The sequence below is a fragment of the Thermobia domestica genome, chromosome 8, assembly GCF_964235325.1.
Source record: "Thermobia domestica chromosome 8, izTheDome1.hap1.1, whole genome shotgun sequence".
Classification (NCBI taxonomy): Eukaryota; Metazoa; Arthropoda; class Insecta; order Zygentoma; family Lepismatidae; genus Thermobia; species Thermobia domestica.
The window spans coordinates 50,339,908-50,361,289 of record NC_137461.1 but is presented as its reverse complement, the minus strand read 5'-3'; positions in this window follow the sequence as shown (position 1 = coordinate 50,361,289).

The following is a 21,382-nucleotide window of genomic DNA, read 5'->3' as shown; positions in this document are numbered from 1 at the left end:
TTTCCTCCAGGGTCGGTATCCCAGAAGAAGCTGGCACAGATGCAATTAAAAGGCTCATGAAGATTAATTGTAGCGTGCAGTTATGTAAAATACTTCGATAAACTCCGTTGACCCCTCCGTAACTTCGTTATTGGACAATTCGTTTCCGCCTTCAGACGACTTGGGTCTGTGGAGTAGCCGTGGAGGAAAAAAGCACTGCTCACAGCAGCAACGAAGAAAGTGAGCTTTAACTTCTGTAAGAAATATAAAAGATGGACATCTGAACAATGGAATAAACTGATTTTTATTCATAAGAACACTTCCAGATTGGTCAGGCGAGGTTATAAAGTTGTCAATATAAAGTGTTAGGGAATGACAAAAAAATATCCTAAGGCTTTTAAACGACCTGGCAATGTGATGGTGCGGGATACATTCTGTGGAAGCAAAGACAGGAAAGTTTGTAATTTCTTCCTGAAAATTGCGTTAGTTTTTGGAATTATTCTTTTTATAATTCATCAATGTGATTAATTAATGCAGAAGCTGTGACGGAATTTTCAATGATCACAACATTAATGTTTTTGAGTGTCCAACTAATTTTCCTGACCTTTATCCCATAGACAATGACTAGAAGTTCATGAAAAGTAGAATGTAAGACATCCAAACGAGCAACATCAGTGATCTAAAGGAAGAGCTCCAGACACTATGGATAACCATGAACTTCAGCAATTTTACCAGTCTTGCTGAATCTATACTGAACTTTCGGCTCCAGATGTTCACAAAGTATAAGCGTGGAATGACAAAATGCAAATTTTAAGGAAGAATACGCAACAAAATATTTGGATATAATCATTTGGTAGTTTCACTGCATTGTAAAGACTTGTTTGCAGACTTCGTATACTCCCTGCGAACAATTTGAAGTAGAGTATTAGGTTTTTCACTCTAATATCGTGATCATAAGTTCGTTTTCTGATAATGTTCTTCAAATACAGGACGGAAATTTGAAAAAAAAACGCATGAAAAATCAAATTTGAATGCGGTAGAAGTAAATATTACTTTATTGCGGTAAAATAGTTCGTAATTGTCAAAATCAGTATTAAAATTCACATATTTAATTTCAATAAATAAAGGACAAATATTACCAATTATATAATTCGTTATTCGTATTGTTCACACATCGGAATCAGATTACATTAAATTAATGTTGTTACGTCCTATAAATATACCATTTTGATAAACCGTGACGGAAGATTATCGAAGATAGAATGATGGGTTTAAAATTAGTAGGTAGAAGTTAGTAGAACCTTTTTATAACGTAATTGGTCAATGACTCCCAACCCAAACTTTGAGGCTTATTCTAAAACATGGGCACCCTTGCTCTGGAAGAGAGGTCTCTACTATTCAACCACTTCTTCCCTCAACAGGTATTGATTTTGTAGAAAAAAGAAAGAAAACTGTAAGCTAATAAATAACGAAAGTGAGAAGTTCAATTGATTTAGATGCGTTTAAATTTGAAATGTAGTTCACATTTGAAGGCCAGAAGTTATTTCAAATAATACCTGTTATTCTATTTACAGGCACTTGAAAATCATCAGGGATCCCCTGAAGGCAGAATTGAGGTTTCACCAGAATACGACAACTACGATGATCCCAAACCTTAATAGTGGACTTTGGTATTAAATTCTTAAGTATTCAGTTTTAATGGTTTGGTGTTGTTTTTCAACGAAATTTATTTGTTTACAAAAGACTTAATTCTGCATAGTAAAAAAGATTTCAATAAATAAAACATAAAATTGGGTTCAAATTTTAAAGTTGAATGTAAAGATATTTAAGCTCGGTTCCTTTTCAAATGTAATTTGGTTGGTAACAATTTGTGAATATTTGTGCATTTGTAAATAAACTATAAATAATATACATATTACGGAGAAATGTGGTGGAACTAATTTTCAAATACAACTTTGAACAATTCACTAACTCTATGATATATAAAATGAAATAATACAGCTTGATACTGATTGAATGTTGAATTAGATTTTGATATACCTGGTTTATGCAGTGTCTAGATTATAAAGAACGAAATTTATTATAATATTCTTCCAGACCATGCCCCAGTTCAAATTATGCAACTGGAAGATCCACAGTGCTTACGAACGTCACTCACAGAGGAAAGGTGCGATTTAAATTGCATTATTATCAATTTCAAACTACACATATTATATATATATATATATATATATATATATATATATTGCAGGGGCACTCTACCACACCCGATACCAAAATAACATCGGAAAGAAGCATATGACTTTCCAAACAATTTCCATTTCCGGTTCATTGTCAATTTAAAAAGTCTATCCTAATAATGTTAAATTTCTTAATGTCTTTATAAACCCAGTAAGCGCAGATTATCTGAAGACATTAGCCTGGTCTGACGAGAGCGGATTCAAGCTAGATACAAGGAATGTTTGATAAAGTTTATTTCTGTGACCAATATCTCATTTTGTTCTTAGCGATGATGCTTCCTTACCCAGCCTCTGCGTTCTTCTTTCCTCTCAAATTGTTGCTTCGAAAATTAATTGACGATGATTTAATTTTGTGTACGCAGTTGTTTAATTTTCCGGTTAATCAATTATTCAAGTTAGAATAGTTTAATTGGTTAAATCGAAAAGCAACGAAGGTTTCACTATTGCAATTCTTATACAATTCTATATTCCTTTAATTCCAAACACTCTTGTCCAGATTATAGTCGATTTTAATACAACAATTTTAATTTTTTTTATCACAGACGTCATAGTACTTAGGTTCTTACTAATTAAAAGTTATCCTTTCTGACTCAACCTAACATAACGCAGCAAATTTACATGTACATAATTTGTACCAGTGCAAGTTATTTTTTTAAGGTGTCTCTTTCAAATGATAATATCGAATGTTTGTAGCCTTTCGAAATCCAACAAAAGGAATTATATGGTCTTAAAAACAATTCTTCTGTTTTTTTACTTTTACAGTAGTTAACGCCTTTAATTATTGTGGAAAAATATTGCAAAGCAAAGTGTAGTTGATAATATAGATAATAAAAATATTTTGCTTTAAAATACACTGAAATCCTTGTACTATTTCTTTTTATTATTTTTGTACTTATTAGACCTTTCTAAGGTCAACATAAAATGCATAATTTAGAAATGATATATAATATCTATAATCCTCAAGGTTGCAGATAATATTATGTTAGAATTGATATGTAAGGTAAAAAATGCATTAACATTTGATAACTTGCATACGTTATGTAATGCATTACCTATATAAATACTGAAACGTAATGCAAGATAAAATAGCTTTCACTTGAGCATCATGATAAGATATTATTGTTTTCGCTTGTTGGTATATTGAATTGTTCAAACAAACATATTTTCGGGTCTTTAAATACATTCAAGTCAATATAATATTATTAATAATAATAATAATAATAATAATAATAATAATAATAATAATAATAATAATTATTATTATTATTATTATTATTATTATTATTATTATTATTATTATTATTATTGATTTTGTTGTATCAGGTTTCATATATTGGTGTCAATAATATACATTTTTCTAATCATTTAAGGTGATGCAATAACATTTTAAGTGCTCTAGAATCAATTGCAAGGCAGTCTTATTTAGGACTATGAAATCAACAAAATTCTTGTTAATACGCCATTGTTTGTCGGTACAACTTTCAACTCGTGTCAGGTAGTTAAGATCCTAATACAGTTTTGGTAATCATTGTGAGCTAATACTTCGTTAATGGAAATATTCGTAAGTTATCTTGTTCGCAATTCTCACATAATGGGGATAGCAAAACTTGAGAAAAGTGAAAAAAATATTTTAAAGTTCAACAATTTCCAATTCTACAGTAACCGTTAGTGCTTTGTAATGATGTTTCAGGCGTATATACGTAATGCCTTCTGCCGAAACTCGTATATAAGTTATTAGAGCAATTACAAATCATGGATACCTCTTTCCCCTAGTTTCCTACTGACATAAGATTAACATTTTCGTCTTCATACTTTTAATTTTCGATCCCTATTTTGGATTGACCACCGAGAGTAAACTAATATGCCTGGATGTTAAAGCCATATCGAGCAAATATCCTGAACATTACGTATCTACCCCAACACTCTTGCTTATAGGAAATATTTCCAAGGAATACGTATAAAAGTTTTCTATACAATTCATCATCGTCTTATATCGAAGCTAAATGTAAATGAAATCTTTCAGTTTAACTCTGACGATTATGTCCTTGAAGCAAAGTAAAGGAGATTACTATGACTAGTGAATGAATTGAAATGGATTGGTGGACTAGGAAACGGGAGGAAACTGGAGTATCTCCTCGGAAACTCACGTACACGATGTTGTCCACCTAAAAACCTACTCAGACGGAGATAGAGGCAGGGAACCTTTGCAGGGAACCTTAAGTGTTCTATCACGGAATCAGCGTTCCTCCATACCGAGACTAAAGACTCACTTGAAATTAGAGAGGTAACATATTACAAGATGGTATTTCGTTATCTTTCGGGTAATGATTCTCTACTTTCTACGGAGATTTTCAAGTTCGTAATACCTCGGAGTGATTCTATATATTTTTGAGAATACGTATAACGCTGAAACTATATATTGGAAATAGACATACGACTATACTTTTTCATGTTAGGAATTTTACAAAGCTTGGTTAAGTTATACTAAGTCGAATTTGAATGTACCGATTGCCATGTTTGTATATCCGGTTTTATCTATTCGGGACCACTTCTACTGACAATTGCTCGGCATCGACAAGCTATCTATTGCAGAAGAGAACTTGATCATGGATATGGCATCCTACATCTTTAGTGTACTATTTAAAGTTGCATAAAAATTACACGCTTTACACATTTCTACAATGCAGAACGTTGTGAACAAAGCGTCAGAATGAACCCTCCCAGAATCTATACAGTTACTGTGGCATCAATCTACGGTTGATAATACTGACGGTGGCATCAATCTACGGTTGATGATAATATTGCATGATTCTGTTGACGTCCTTGTTATCTTAATCCTTCAACATATATAACCAGAGCCTGATGGCCAAAAACTGGAGAAAATAGAGGTTGTTCAGTCTACATTTGGCCAATTTCGACTTACCTAAAAATTTAGAAGAATCCATAGGGCCATGTCTATATTTGCTCGCTGTGTTTCCCTTGGTTCCTAACAATAGCCCGGCAGCGTTATTTCCACTGTAATAGATTTTTATGAAGAACTGGGAGGGGAATCTTGTCTCATTCCCTTTGCACATCTTTCCAAAATCCTTCCACAGTTGTAACATGCCATTTTACCAAAGCCCGCTTCAACAATCCAAATAAGACTTGTATCTGGAAATTTCACAGGTTCTTCGTTGAAACATATCCCCTGTATACCACTTGCCTCCTCCATCTTCCTGTAGAGTGCAAGGGACTATCGTGAGGTATGTGATAAGGCCTTATCTCTATGAATACGCACCAGATTGGCGTCATTTCCGTACATTGTTGGAATCTCATGATCGTTGATCAGCCGCATGATCTGGTCCTGAAAATACTGCGAATGTACTTTGCAGGTCTTCACCACCCTACGAATCATCAGTTTACCTCCGTAACAGTAACGCCCATGAACCCTTTTGGGAAGGATTCTTTACAGACACGGACCCATCTTCTGAAGTGATTGGCACCATTCTCTCGGTACATGATAACTCTCGTTTTGCCGCAGTCGGAAAGGTAAACCCATGCTTCATCGAGCGTTAGGACGTACCTCCACCTTTATTTTGCCAGATGCCGTTCGTACAGTTTCTGGGCGTTACAGTTTCTTTCCTTTTGGGAGGCACCTTTGAGAAGATTGCCGTGAGCCTTTTCCAGATCGAGTTGGTGGTGTAACGTCCGAATTACAGTCCCCAAAGACACGTCAAGACGATTATCCATATAACTTTATGTTGGTGGATGTTCTTGCATTATTATTTAGTGAAGTTTCCTCTGCATGGTGGAGTGGCATTGATGCATTCTCGCCTTTGTTTCCCTTGTACTTTTAATAGCATTTTTTATTCCCCTTAAACTGATGTTGTAATCATTCTTCTTGCTCTCTTTTCTAATGACAGAAATACTAAAGTGGGCGTCATAAAGAGAGACAGCATAGCCTTCCCAAAAGCTGCTTAGTTTGGGCGGCATTTGGTGACAGAGCGGAAACCCAAACACTTGGAACAAATTTACCACAACAATCACAACAATGGTCCTGTTTTGTTCGTTATTGTTGTCCGCGCGGAAAAAAACTTCGTTCCCAGGGAGGCAGTGCACAACATTGCAGGATGCCTCGATCAAGGTCGGGTGAGTCCATTCTGACCGGGAGTGGGAAGGAACGAAATCGGCCAAAAGTAGGCTGATCAACCTCTGTAAAAGCGATTTACACACCATATCCTCTTTACTTATATAGCAGAAAAAATTCCACAGTATGTCAATTTCAACGTACATCCAATTATTTCTGTATATACTTCTATAATTTCCTTAATAGATGTTAATTTGAAAATCGTGTAAACCTGATCAGAGTCTATAGCCTTACTATGTTTCAGTGCGTTTGTAAAAATTCGTTTTTCTTATTTGAAAAATATGGAACTCCAAATCAGATATCCATATCTTGAGAACTAAAATTTTACAAAATGTTTTTCAGCCTGCTACGACAGATCACATGTGTACTACTATCGAAGTCTAATACATGTCATTTTTGTTCGATTTACATTTTATTAATTTTTGAAAATGAGATATGCCGCATTTCACAGCCAAGCACTTCTAAACCAAAAGCTAGCACACCATATCGTTCACATGCTGTTGTAAGTTTGCTAGGTCTGCTACTTACCACGTTTAATCCAGATCTGAGGTATTCGATGTTTTCTTGATTGAACATTCAATAGTTTTTGACGGAGTAGCCGAAACCTTGTTAACATGTAATTTAAAACCCTTTAGCGCATGTTCAGTACTAACACAATGCTTAGCTTCATCCAAATTGGAATAGTTTAATTCAATTGTTCGGTTTAAATTTAAGTATGGTTCGGTTTAAATTTACGAAACAACTAAAGACATAAATGAATTAAAATTGATATATGAAAACAACTGCTATATACACTTAAATTTGATTTTCAAACATGTCTTACTTTATATTTCGTTCACTTTTCAGAAGAATTATCTTCGTACTGACAACTTTGTTTCCCTCAGCACCGCACATCATTCAAAGCTCCCTAACAATTGAATCACAGATCCTTTATAATACGTTAATGGCTGTAACGAGCAGAATTGTAAGTGGCATTGTCTTATTAGATGGAATGATTTATGATCGAACCACAAGCGAGTATAGGTATTTTTGTATCGAATCGACAACTTATGATTGTTTACAATGTCTCATTGAATGAGATTCAGTGTGAATGGGAGTCATTCACTTCCAGTGTACCCGAAAATAAAAAAAATGTAATAACCTATTATGTTTTATCGTACAGTTGAAATATATAAAACACGAATCGTCGAAAAAAATCTTTTATATCTGTCAAGTTTATGAAAAGTCAAGAAAGAACCTGTGGTATTTTTCCCTCACAATAAAATATATTAAATGCTTTATTAGTTTTTTTTAGAAAATTCATATCACCGTTTGTAAAAAAAAATACCATGGGTTTTACTAAAGCTCATAATTATAAGTATTTCTTTACGCAGAAACATCATACATTTTTATTTCTGGAGAAAATCACAATTTTAAACAGATTGAATATTAATGGCTTGATTTAAAAAAGAGGGATAAGAAAACCACAATTTAGAGATCGGTTGAAAAATGAAACGGAAATGGTGAGATAACCTAAAGTTCATGTGAGGTCACTATGTAAATGACATAAACTTGTTGACACATGTCAAGTTGTTCACTAGAAATATATTTATAAAGTTAATCTAACTCGATCTTCTGAACTATCTCGCGGCTTCGTGATGAAACAGACACTGATACCTTTTAGCAAAAGGTTAAATCTTGAGATTTCGCTGGAAATCACAGTGTTACACTAGTTTTCACATTTTCCTTTTTACGGAGCCGCTTAATAATCATTCTTCAGTAAACACACGCGTTATTAGTAGTAATGGATAGTGAGATTTCTTGCAGCTAAGAAAGATTCAGGGTTTGTAAATAGTTTTCAAGTATGGATATTAATTACCAGTTCAAGGCTTCAATATGAACAGAAATATATGTTTGCTACAGCTTAACATATTTACAATGCTGATCTCTAATTTCTAAGATCATAGAAAGCACAAAGGAAGTGTAATTATGTGAAACATAGTATCCGATATGAAGTTCTCCGAACATGTGATCCGTCCTAACGAGGAGTTTATAAATACCAGCAATAATAAGAGTAATAATACCCTAGTTGGAGGCTAGTTTTCTTGTCATTGAGTAAACTGTTTAATATAACATATTGGCGGCTAAAAGGCTGTAAACTTGTGCAGGTAAAAAGGATTTACTTATAAAATTCGAGTCATCAGTTTATTTGTCACTCCCGCCATAAAACTGTTGATGGAATGTAGTGATCACTTGCATCAATAGCGACTATTAGGCGATGTTTACCCACCCAGCCGAAACTCACTAAGACTAGTATTCTTTCATAGGAATTCAGAAGGTACATTTCTCCAGCCGGGCATTTTTTTGCCTACCACAATTTCAAGGTCTAGCACAATTACTCGCACTATAGATAAAAAGCTAAAAGAAGCTTAAAATTAAAGATAAATACCGTATCTTGACTTTGCAAGGTAAATAGTGGCCGGTGACTGCTGTTGCGGTCAGTGTCTTCATTACCTCCCCGGTCGGTATCCCAGAGGAAGTCAGGCTTGGTGCAATTAAAAGACTCATGATGGACAAACAAGCTTCTGAAGCGTGAAGTGATGTAAAGTACTTCCCATTCCATTGTGCTCCTCAATAACGTAGTTATTCGACAATTCGTCACCGTCGGCAGAGAACTTGGGTCTGTCAAGTTGCTGTAGAGGAAAGAAGGATCTGTTCACAGCAGGTATGAAGAAGGTAAGTTTTGAATTATGTAAGGAATAAAAAAATTGGGCATCTGAACAGTAAAAGGAAGTGATTTTAGTCATGAGAACACTTTCAGGTTGGTCAGGCAAAGCTATAAAATTGTTAATAAAAGTAGTCAATGTATGATCAAAAGTATAAGCTAAGCCTCTTCAACGCCCTGGCAATGTGATGTTTTGCAATACCTTGAGTGGAAGCAAAGACAGGGATGATTTGTACTTACTTCCTGACAACGGTATTGTGAAAGCAACCATTTGGGTTAATTTCTTGGGATTAATTTTTTTATCGTTCATCAATGTGACTAATTAATGCAAAATGACATTAATGTTTTAGAGTGTCCAATTAATTTTTGTGACCTTTATCCCATGGAAAATGACTAGAATTTTATGGAAAACAAAATTTAAGACCTAAAATCTAAACCAAAATCTACTACTCCAGACCAGGCCCGAGTTCAAAGTTTTGTAACTGGAAAATGCAGAGTGGTCAAGAACGTCTCCTCACAGAGAAAATGTGCTATTGAAATTGCAGTATTTTCAATTCCAAAATTAATATATTACAGGTCCACTCTACGACACTCGAAATAAGATGGACATCGAAATGAAACATGATTTTCCAAACTATTCTCATTTCCGGTTTACTGTCAATGTTAAAAAGCTATAATAATTATATCTCTCAATGCCTTCATAAACCCAGCAAGCTCTCATATCTGACGATATGAGCTTATTCTGACGAGAGCAGAATCTAACCAGTAGATATGAATGTTTGGTGATGTTTACTTGTATGAACATTGTCTCATTTTGTTTCTTACGATGATGCTAACTTACTCATTTTCAAAGTAATTAGTTCCTCTCAAATTTTTGCTTTCAATATTGTTTCACGGCGATTGAATTTTGTGAGCGCAGTAGTTTAATTTAACTGTTAATCAATTATTCAAGATTACAATAGTTTCTTTGACTACATCGAAAAGCTACGAAGTAATCGATATTGAAATTCTAATACAATTATTACTTTGTATATCTCCTTTCAAATGTAATGTAATAGAAGACACAGAAACGGAAAAAATACAATAATATAAATAATTCCTATATGAGTGCATCGTCCTGATGCTTTTCTTAACAGAAAATTTAGTTTAATTTTTATTATTTCCGCTCAATTTTGATTACAATTTTAATGCAAAATGACAGGAACTGATGATTTCAAATGCGTATTTTCTTATATTTTTCGATACGAAGCAGTGATAAAGTTAAATTATATTGCTTTGGCGAAACGGTTGCGCTTTGACAATATGCTAAATTTGTATTCCAATCCTTGAGGAAAGTAGTATCACATATTAGAGTTTAATGCGTGTTTTTATCTGCTGCAATGGAAACTGTAATAAAACGAAATAGTTGTGTTTATTAATGCTAGTGAAAGTAGACAACTTCTGCTATTATGTCTTGCAAACCAATTAATCATTAAAACAAGTTTTTGTAGAGAGAAGAAACACAATTCTGATTATTCATCTTGTTTATGAAAACGGAAAGCGTAATTCGGGGAAACCACTTATAGTGATTTTGTTACAAATTTTATTTATCTTTTATTTGTAATTTTGTATCTGCCTCGATATCGGTTTCGATTCAAAAATTTGAACAGAACAGAATTTTAGTGTCGGATTTAAAACCATTTCCACCTGAGACAATTCTTCCATTCCACACATGGAATCATTTTCCGAGAACTTTTTACTAATTAGTGAATAGAAACAAATTAGAACTTATATATATTTATCTGGTTCATTACCTTTAAAGAACCAAGAAATAAATTACACATCTATAAACCAGACAGTGATCTATTTTTCCGTATTGATATCACAACATAACCTTTCTACACAATATAGCTCAACAATTCACACAACCTATCAGAAGAAGAGTCTTGCAGGTGAACGTGTGAGCTATATTACATTTTGATACTGAAGGCGTTTGATAGTGCACATTTCACGAGTAAGCTTACAACTTATATTCACAAAATGTCATTTCCTGTCACATAGCCCTTACGGGGCATATGTTCTTTCAAGGTCCATGTCAGGGTATGTGGGACTTAAACTTTTCTGGGGTGATGCATGTTATAACATCTTCTCCTCTCTTCGTTAATGTCGGATTCTAAATCGAAAATTTATACTTCTTTTATTCAAGTAGCTTTACTGTTATTCTGATGACGACCAATGGACGCCACGCAACCAAAACAATCTTGTGAGTAAAAACGAACACCCAATTATCCACTGACCAAATGGCGTACTGGTAAGCATTACTGATCCCAAAAGAAGTATCCTTCTGGAGTAGGAAGCTGGTGAAATAAATATTATATTTTGATAATAATAATTAGGGAACTTTTTGTAAAGCTCCATTTAAGGAAATAATTTGTAATAACTTACATGCTTCTATTTAAATGTTTATCATACATTGTTTTCCTTATAAGCAATATAAATCTCGTGATATGTTTAGCTTTAGACAAATAAACCTTCCAACATATGATATGTTCAGTTGGATGTAATATTATCGGACAAAGAAATATATTCCTAAATCTTATTCAGTCTCGAACTGTTACTTTATATAACTATAACATAATAGGTTTTAAATCCGACAAGCTCGGAAGAGCATTTTCTAAATTTCGACTAAACTGGAAAAGGGTTGAACATACCTATGTAATTCAACACAATCGTACGTACGAAGAAAACTTCCCGTTTAATCTACATGCAAGTTTAAGAAATGGAAATACCTACATATTAATCTGCGTCTAGACCGAAACGCATTTCACTTTATAATCTAGTTTTAACTGAAAGTGACGCATACCATTATAATCGATGGGGGCACTCGTGTATACGTTTCTGTGTGTATGTGCTTTTTACACGGTAATCGGTAAATTTTGCATTTCATTTTGAGTTAAAATAAATAAACAAATTATTATTGGGGGTAACATTACTCTCTAATTAACCTCAAACTTTTACTATTCTTCTCGATGTCTATTTGTGTAGTTGTTCGTCAATTGATCTAATGTTCGTCTGTTCCACAATATCTCTTTCTTTGACATGTCCGAAGAGCTAACAGTACACAAGTGTGTTGATGCTCTCCCGATAGTAGTTCCCGATGCACAAAGGAATACCTTATTCTTGTGCAATGCTGTTCTCCTCTAGTTCGTGCGATACTAACCAATAGTGACTGCACCGTTGAGCTTCGAACAGGACCCACTTCTCATCCGATGTCAACACCCTGTCCATAAATGGCTTTTTCCTCAGAAGAGACAGCAAAGAAACACAAGTGTCTATTCTTGATGCCCTCTGGCCCGGAATCAATTTATGTGGGACTCATAGAAAAATTTGTAGTGCCTCGCAAGTTGATCGAGGTGCTGTCAAATGGTTTCTAAACTTACACTGAAATTTATTTGCTGTTGCTCAAATGCCTGACCACTGTTCGCATCAATTGCTTCGTGAAGATCTTCATTTTCTACATGCGTAAGTTTTATTTCACGTGGTGTGCCTTTGAGTGTTTCGTCAACGCCATTAAACGTGTAAAACTAACCTAGGACTTTCCGTGTCGTCCCGGCTCCTTTTGCAAAGGCCCCACATATTTTCCGCCCCGCTATAGGGTATTTTACCTCTGTGTGAACTCTTTCAGCATACATACCTTATGATGCTCTCTGGAGGACCCAGGTGCACTCTGTCATTTCGCAAGTTCATGGTGTAAATGAACTGGCATAACAAGTTAGTATGTTGGATATGCCCACAGGAGCACCTGACTATGGCCTTTTCTCAGTTTGAATTCAACTCCCGGTGTGAGAACCATTTAAATACAGACCTGCACAAAAACCTAGAGATTTTCTCTGGGTTACTTTATACATACAGGGTTTCATTTATTATGTGGCGGATACTGGTGAAATCCGCACACTTAACAATAAAAACTTCGATATAAAAATAGGGCGAAGAATGCGTCGTTTCAGTTATTAGATGCAGAAATCGTAAAAATTACAACTTCGATGTTGCATAACTCGAAAATTATGAGGGATATAAAAGGATATTAAAGAAATATACGATTAACTATACACTCGCTATCTAAATAGCTATGATTTAGAGTTGGAATGTACTGCGCACATGATTTTAGAGAGAGAGGTGGAATAGAGAATATTATATAGTAGCTGCCGTCTACTAAATCCGTTGCGACGATAAGGACATTCTCTGAACACGTTTTTTTTTATAGGCAGTGTACACTTTCTTCTGTTATTTCTTCAACTACCTCTGAAATCTCTCACAGTTCTCGAGCTAGGCAGCCTCAAAGTTTCCGTATATATATATATATATATATATATATATATATATATATATATATATATGCAACACAATTTTGTAATATAAGACATGTATTATTTTTAACGGAAACCAAGGTCTTCTATGGGATTTTGAAGTCCATGGTAATCAACAAGAAGTATTACATAAAGGATGAATATTTAACAGTCATGCATTCACCGCCACATAGAGAAATTGGGAAATATCAGAATGTTAGGAATATTGGTTCCTCAAATCTCAGGGAATTGAATTAAGAACATTTCTTGAATATCAACACAAGCCTGGTCTGCGGGATGAAAACGGAGCGTTTGAGACATAATTAAAATAGTTGATGAAAAATATTATTATATTTTATTTTACTTTATTATGTATCACCTATAACAGAGCTTAAGCTCCAATTACAAGAGTCATTATAACTATGTAATTAGTAATATGCAGATTTATGAACATACATCATAATATACATAAGCTATCACATTGTACAAATAATCAATGTAATATACATATTCGAAATTACATTGTACAAATAATTAATATAATATAAATATTTGCAATTACATCAGCATTCTTAACCATTGCACAACATTACAGCCACAGAACATTATGAAGAAGAATATACCAATTAAAAAAATAAGAAATAAAGGATTTAAGGAATAAAATTACAGAATAAATCAAAGGAAAGCAAAAACATATATACATGAAAATACACAACAATAATCTCTTCAAGGCAATATAAATTCAATATTTCAAAATAATTTCTAAATTTAGTAATACTAGGAGTTATTCACAATTACAAATACTATTATTTCATGTACGTAAATTCTCACCTTAAATTCGCCATAAATACTTTCATTGTCATTGCAAAATCGATTTAATGTTTTCCTTTAATGGCATTATTATGTTTCTTGGAGAATCTTAGAAGTAGTGAGTTTTGATGAGACACTGAATTAGATTTCTGACAGTAGAATGGCTGCTGATTACGTAACGACTTCATTTTAACATTGAAGTTCAATAGTTGTAAAGACTAATCACATTCCAGAAGGCCATTTACAATTTTATACAAAATAAATTATCTGTTATTTCTCTCCTTAATTCTAATGTGTCACAAGTAAATTCATTAACTAAATTATTATAAGAAATATTTTCTTCATATGAAGATCTTCTATATTTCTTGTAATACATATGTCGCACAAATTTATTTTGTGTTCTTTAAATTTTCTTAATAAAACAGTGATAAAAAGGATCCCATACCACGCTTGCGTACTCTAATCTGCTTCTTCCATAGCTATTAAATAGCTTGAATGCAGTTTGAATATTATTTAAAACTAGAATTTCGTAGCACAAAACGAAGTGCCTTATAAGATTCATTAATTATTTTTTCAATGTGTAATTCATATGTAAGTTTGTTGTTTAGCCATACACTCAGATCTTTAGTAAACTTTACTCTGATTAATTTTTCACGATTCATAACATATTCATGGGTGTAAGGAGTAAATTGTCTTGAAAATGTACAGAGTGAGCATTTTTTATTTGGTCTAGGAATTAATTCGTGCGGGTGGAGAAGAGATGGCGCAACGAACGGAGCGTCCCACAGTTCCGTGTATCCATACATGTGTTGCAAACCCCTGTCATCGCGTATCGTTCGTAGTATAGGGCAGTGGATTAAAGCGTCAACAACACCAGTTTGTAGTTAAGTGAACATGGCGCAATTTGTGCCTGATAAAGTGTTTTTGCGGGGTGTCCTGCTGCATTACTTTAACATGCAGAAAAGTGCGACTGAAAGTCATCGTATTTTGGTGGAAGTGTATGGTGACCATGCTCTAGCTGAGCGAACGTGTCAGAAGTGGTTTGCACGGTTTAGAAGTGGTGATTTCGGCTTGGCAGGCCAAGAGCGAGCTGGACAGCCAAAAAAATTTCAAGACGAAGAATTGACAGCATTGCTCGAGCAGGATTCGTGTCAAACGCAGGAACAACTTGCAGCAGCATTAGGCGTTGATCAAACAACAGTCTCCAAACGCTTGAAAGCCATGGGAATGATTCAAAAGATGTCACATTGGGTTCCACATGAATTGAAAGACAGAGACGTTGAAAGACGAAAAACCATTTGCGAATTGCTGCTTCAACGACAGAGCAGAAAGGGGTTTCTGCATCGAATTATTACGGGTGATGAGAAGTGGATCCATTACGAGAACCCTAAACGAAAAAAGGCCTGGGTGAAACCAGGTGAACCAGGTCCATCACAACCAAAACGAGATATTCACTGTGCAAAGGTTATGCTGTGCATATGGTGGGATATGAAAGGTGTGGTGTACTATGAGCTGCTGCAACCGGGTGAAACTATGAATAGAGAACGTTATCGACGACAATTAATGCGTTTGAAGCAAGCTCTGGCCAGAACACGACCAGAATGGGAGAACAGACATGATAAACTTATTGTTCAACATGATAACGCTCGCCAACATGTCGCAAAACCGGTCAAAACCTATTTAGAAAATGTCGGATGGGAAGTTTTACCCCACCCGCCGTATTCACCAGACGTTGCTCCTTCGGACTACTACTTGTTCGATTGCATGAACAACGATTTGATTGGACAGCGGTTTACTTCTTCAGAAGATATCGAAACATGGGTCTCTGACTGGATCGCTTCCAAGGATGAGGACTTCTTTCGCCACGGAATCCGTACATTGCCTGACAGATGGGCGAAAGTGGTGGCTAGCGATGGACAATATTTTTCTTAAGGTATTTATGTATTTTGTGTTTGTACTACAGCTTCAATGTGTGCGTACAAACCGCACGAATTAAGTCCTAGACCAAATATATTAAAATTATTATGCAGCGACCATATGTAACAACTATCTATATCGTGTTGCAGCTCACCACAATCGAGTTGATTAGGTCGTCAGCAAATAAAAGACATTTTGAGAAGTTAATAACACGTGGTAAGTCATTTATAAATAATAAAAAAATCAATGGTCCCAAATTGGATCCTTGTGGTACACCTGAATTTACATTGAACATAAAATAGCGTAATTGCTTATATACTACAAACTGCTTCCGGTTGCTTAAGTAAGAAGAAATTTATTTTAGTAATCCATATGAAAAACCAAAATTAGATAACTTCTGAAGCTAAATGGTATGATCCAATTTATCAAATGCTTTAGCAAAATCAGTGTTAATTGAGTCCACAGAGTAGCCATCATTGAAAGATATGAATTGATATGAAATGAAATGAAATCTTTGTTTTACGTCCCATGTTTATGCCGGTTAGGCTATAGGAGACGGTGATGATGAGTGATGAATGAAATGGTGGAATGAATAAAGTAGGAGGAAACGGGAGAACCCCGAGAAAACCCACGCACACGGTGTTTGTACACCACAAAGTTCAATTGGCGGAGGCTGGGTTCGAACCCGGGACCCAAAGCACCAAAGCTGAACGCTCTACCACTGAGCCACCGCGGCCCAGATATGAATTGAGTAAATATGACCAAGTTAGTAACAGTACATCTTTTCGGATAAAAGCCATGTTGATAAGTTGATATATAAGATTTAACATGCTCAAACTTTTTCTGGTATAAAGGACCCCGCACTTTTCTTATGGAAAGTGGCTTTCGGCTAATGTTGTTGAAACTTCGCTGGTTGATAGTTCTTAACATGTGGATCAAAAGTCTCAATGGGCACAAAGACCGAAATCCACTCCTTCCCCCCAAAAAACCGCCTCCAAGTAGCTGGGGGGGATTGAACTGATTTCAGCATGTAAAACAATTTGTTGTTTTAATCAACTCAACAAGGACCCCAAACAACCACATGTTAGACTATCAAACTACCCCACTTGATACCGCCCTTTGCCCCCCACATATCCCCCCGCGAATTACCTTACGGATGTTCCATATTACTGTAGTTTATAGTTGCGCGTATGTGTTGAAATACCTACAGTTTTGGTCTCACCGACAATATAATGGGTTTCACGTATCGCTGATTACGAATCTGAGGTGAGAGTTCTAGAATTCAAGATGGAGGATCAATATGGCGGATCAAAAACACGAAACTCCTGAATGTAGCCACAAATAGCTTTTTAATAGGGTATTTTGGGTCGTTGGTTACGAATCTGAGGTCAAAATTCTTGAATTCAAGATTGCAGATCCAATATGGTGGATAAAAACGTCGAAGCCACAAACCGTAGTAGACTAGAGTGTTTTTAGATCGCTGTTTAAGTACGCAACATTCCTTGATACTTCAGCCACTATGTAGAATTATTCTGCACCCTTGCCCTTTACCAAAACCCACCACAGATATCTTAATGCTGAACGGTGTTAAAATAATTCATCAATTATCTGTTCATTATTTTCATCATTTCGGTTTGCCGCATCTAATGTGGTACTTAGCAATGAGTCATCGGGATATCTAATATTCTGTAAATGTCGTGCATGGCCTAAATACCACAAGACACTTGCAACGTGCGCACATGTACCTAATGTACGAGCACCGCTTTGACATGTACAGTAGTAACCTTGAATAACATTTTGATCATAATCCTGGTCACTTTGTTAGTAGACAGAGGATACCACGATGCAATTCCTTTACTGGAATATTTAGGGATTGATCATAGAATGCCCGCACTCCTACTACCATGTGAAAGACAACTATCAACAGAAGATGCAAATACTTCTCGACTAGTTACTAAAAGTCGATGGATAGTCGAGGCAAGAAACGGGCATCTAAGATCTGTTTTTAAGTTTCTAGCAAAAACGTTGAATCTGCAACATGCAAAGAAACCGAATACTTTCTATCGCATAGCTGGAGCTATTTTGAACAGATACCATCCCGTTATTTTCATGCAAGATGCAACCATTGAATTAGCTAGAGAAATGAGAAATAGGTCAATCATGCCGAACGTTGTCAAAGCAAGAGTGGAGGTAGATAATCTTATTAGAAGGAACGGTCAATGGGTACCGCTGAATGATCAAGGCCTAATTGATTTCTCTGTAATTAACTTAAACTACTTACGAGATTTGACTGTAGGCACATATCAAGTAGATCTCTCATCCTCTTACGTCCAAGATAAACTAATACGAGATAAGGATGAGCAATTCCAGCTTGACGAAAACGTAACTGAACCGGGATTCCTGCGCATACGTCTCTACTCAAGGTTCCGCAATGCAACTAAGCATCAAGTTTTCATAGAAAATGTAGCCAATGATGAAGATGACCAGGATTATGATCAAAATGTTATTCAAGGTTACTATTGTACATGTCAAAGCGGTGCTCGTACATTAGGTACATGTGCGCACGTTGCAAGTGTCTTGTGGTATTTAGGCCATGCACGACATTTACAGAATATTAGATATCCCGATGACTCATTGCTAAGTACCACATTAGATGCGGCAAACCGAAATGATGAAAATAATGAACAGATAATTGATGAATTATTTTAACACCGTTCAGCATTAAGATATCTGTGGTGGGTTTTGGTAAAGGGCAAGGGTGCAGAATAATTCTACATAGTGGCTGAAGTATCAAGGAATGTTGCGTACTTAAACAGCGATCTAAAAACACTCTAGTCTACTACGGTTTGTGGCTTCGACGTTTTTATCCACCATATTGGATCTGCAATCTTGAATTCAAGAATTTTGACCTCAGATTCGTAACCAACGACCCAAAATACCCTATTAAAAAGCTATTTGTGGCTACATTCAGGAGTTTCGTGTTTTTGATCCGCCATATTGATCCTCCATCTTGAATTCTAGAACTCTCACCTCAGATTCGTAATCAGCGATACGTGAAACCCATTATATTGTCGGTGAGACCAAAACTGTAGGTATTTCAACACATACGCGCAACTATAAACTACAGTAATATGGAACATCCGTAAGGTAATTCGCGGGGGGGATATGTGGGGGGCAAAGGGCGGTATCAAGTGGGGTAGTTTGATAGTCTAACATGTGGTTGTTTGGGGTCCTTGTTGAGTTGATTAAAACAACAAATTGTTTTACATGCTGAAATCAGTTCAATCCCCCCCAGCTACTTGGAGGCGGTTTTTTGGGGGGAAGGAGTGGATTTCGGTCTTTGTGCCCATTGAGACTTTTGATCCACATGTTAAGAACTATCAACCAGCGAAGTTTCAACAACATTAGCCGAAAGCCACTTTCCATAAGAAAAGTGCGGGGTCCTTTGCTCAAATATTTTCGAAGGCACATATATGTGAAATCGGACGATAATTTTTTTCTTCACATTGAATGCCCGACTTGAAAATAGATACAATTTTACTAATTTTCCAAATATCTGGAAATATTTGAGATTTTAAGATGCTGTTGTATATATATATATATATATACAACAGGAACACGAAGAGGTTCCCCACATGCTTCAAATGTATAAGTAGGTATTTCATCATAACCATTCACTTTACTTGATTTTTTTTTTACAGATACCTCGTAATCTTTTACAGTATTAGTAGAAATATTTAAACAGTGGGTTGTTTCATGATAACTCGGTTCAGGAATTGTGTAAAAAGAGCAATCCGAGGAATAAACAATCTTAAAATAATCTGCAAAAGAATCCACAATTTCTTTACTTGACTTATACCCTTGCTGTACGTTAAGTGCAAAAACTACAGGATTTACAAATGTAATCTGCGATATTACGTATGCCGCATACATTTTTTCTCAGTGTGGCTTTGAATAACATTATAGTATTTTTTAAGCTGTTTTGGTATGTGTCTTCTTGGTGTAGTGTGCAGGTGGTTCATTTATATAAAATGACTTTAATTTAAGATTTTAAACAAAACCTTAGTAGAAATATTAAAAAAAAATACAACTGTAATTGTAAACAAGGGAGTTACTTCAAAGTTACCCGTCCACCTAATTTTCAACAAAATGCATAAAAAAATCTACAATCATCAATTTCTACTTAAACTTTACTCATATTATGTTCTGTTATATTACCTCGAGGGTGTGAGTACGGGGGAGGAATTACAATTACATATGAAAGTCCATTTTTAACCTAAAGGGGAGACTGGCGGGCCGTGCGGAGCACAGTTGTGTGTACTTAATGGGGAGTGCGGGGTTCAGAGGGAAGAACGAGCGAAGTGAGAAGCCGAAGTAAGGCGGGATAACGCACTACTAGGTTACTTAGGTTAGGTTATGTCTACTTCGTACTTACCTTAGTACAGGGGCGGATCCATTGGGGGCGACGGCCCCCAGAAGAGGAGACTTTCTTATTTTATATATATAAATAAAACCCATCCCAAAGTTTGGAGCCCTTAAAAGTAGCAGTATGAAAACCCACCGCCCTCCCCCAAAAGTCGGTCCTGGATCCATCCCTGCAGTACATACTTAACTTTGCAGGGCTCTCCTATCTCAAGCTGAAACTCGTGAACGATTGTTGGTTGTCTTTGTTCTTTCATTCATTAAGCCATGAATATTCAAAAGATTAACCCTTGTCCGGGCAAGATATTTTTGTAACGTAAACGGGCAACTGGGGCCTTAGCTTTACCAACTCGATATGTTCATGACTGTAACTTCGACTAAAAATAGAAGAATTCAGAATTTTATGTCATCGAAAAATTTATGGTTACTGAGAAATTCGAAAAAATATACGAAGCTTCTGCACCTCGAGGGCCCCGCTTGCCCGTATAAGTTCATGTTTTACAAATGTTAGTACTTTCAATTCACATACAGCGCAAAGACCCTCTACACTTGCAGGCATATTTACTCGAAAATTATCCACAATCCAACCGTCCTGAACCTAGAGACAAGTAGTTCCCTCTACTTGCGAATTAGTCCCGTCTTTATAACCGCTTATCTAAAGGTATTACACGTAAATTACGCTTCACTTACATGTTATCAAGCACACAAGCAATAAAATTATCAAATTCTTCTAGATAAATTTTCAAAATTTTGATAAAAACGGAAAGACAACTTCGTAAGTTAACCCTAAACAAGAGCCTAAGTAAAGCTGAAATTCCTTATTTCACAGTAGATCATCTCTCGTTCTTGATCTTAATGT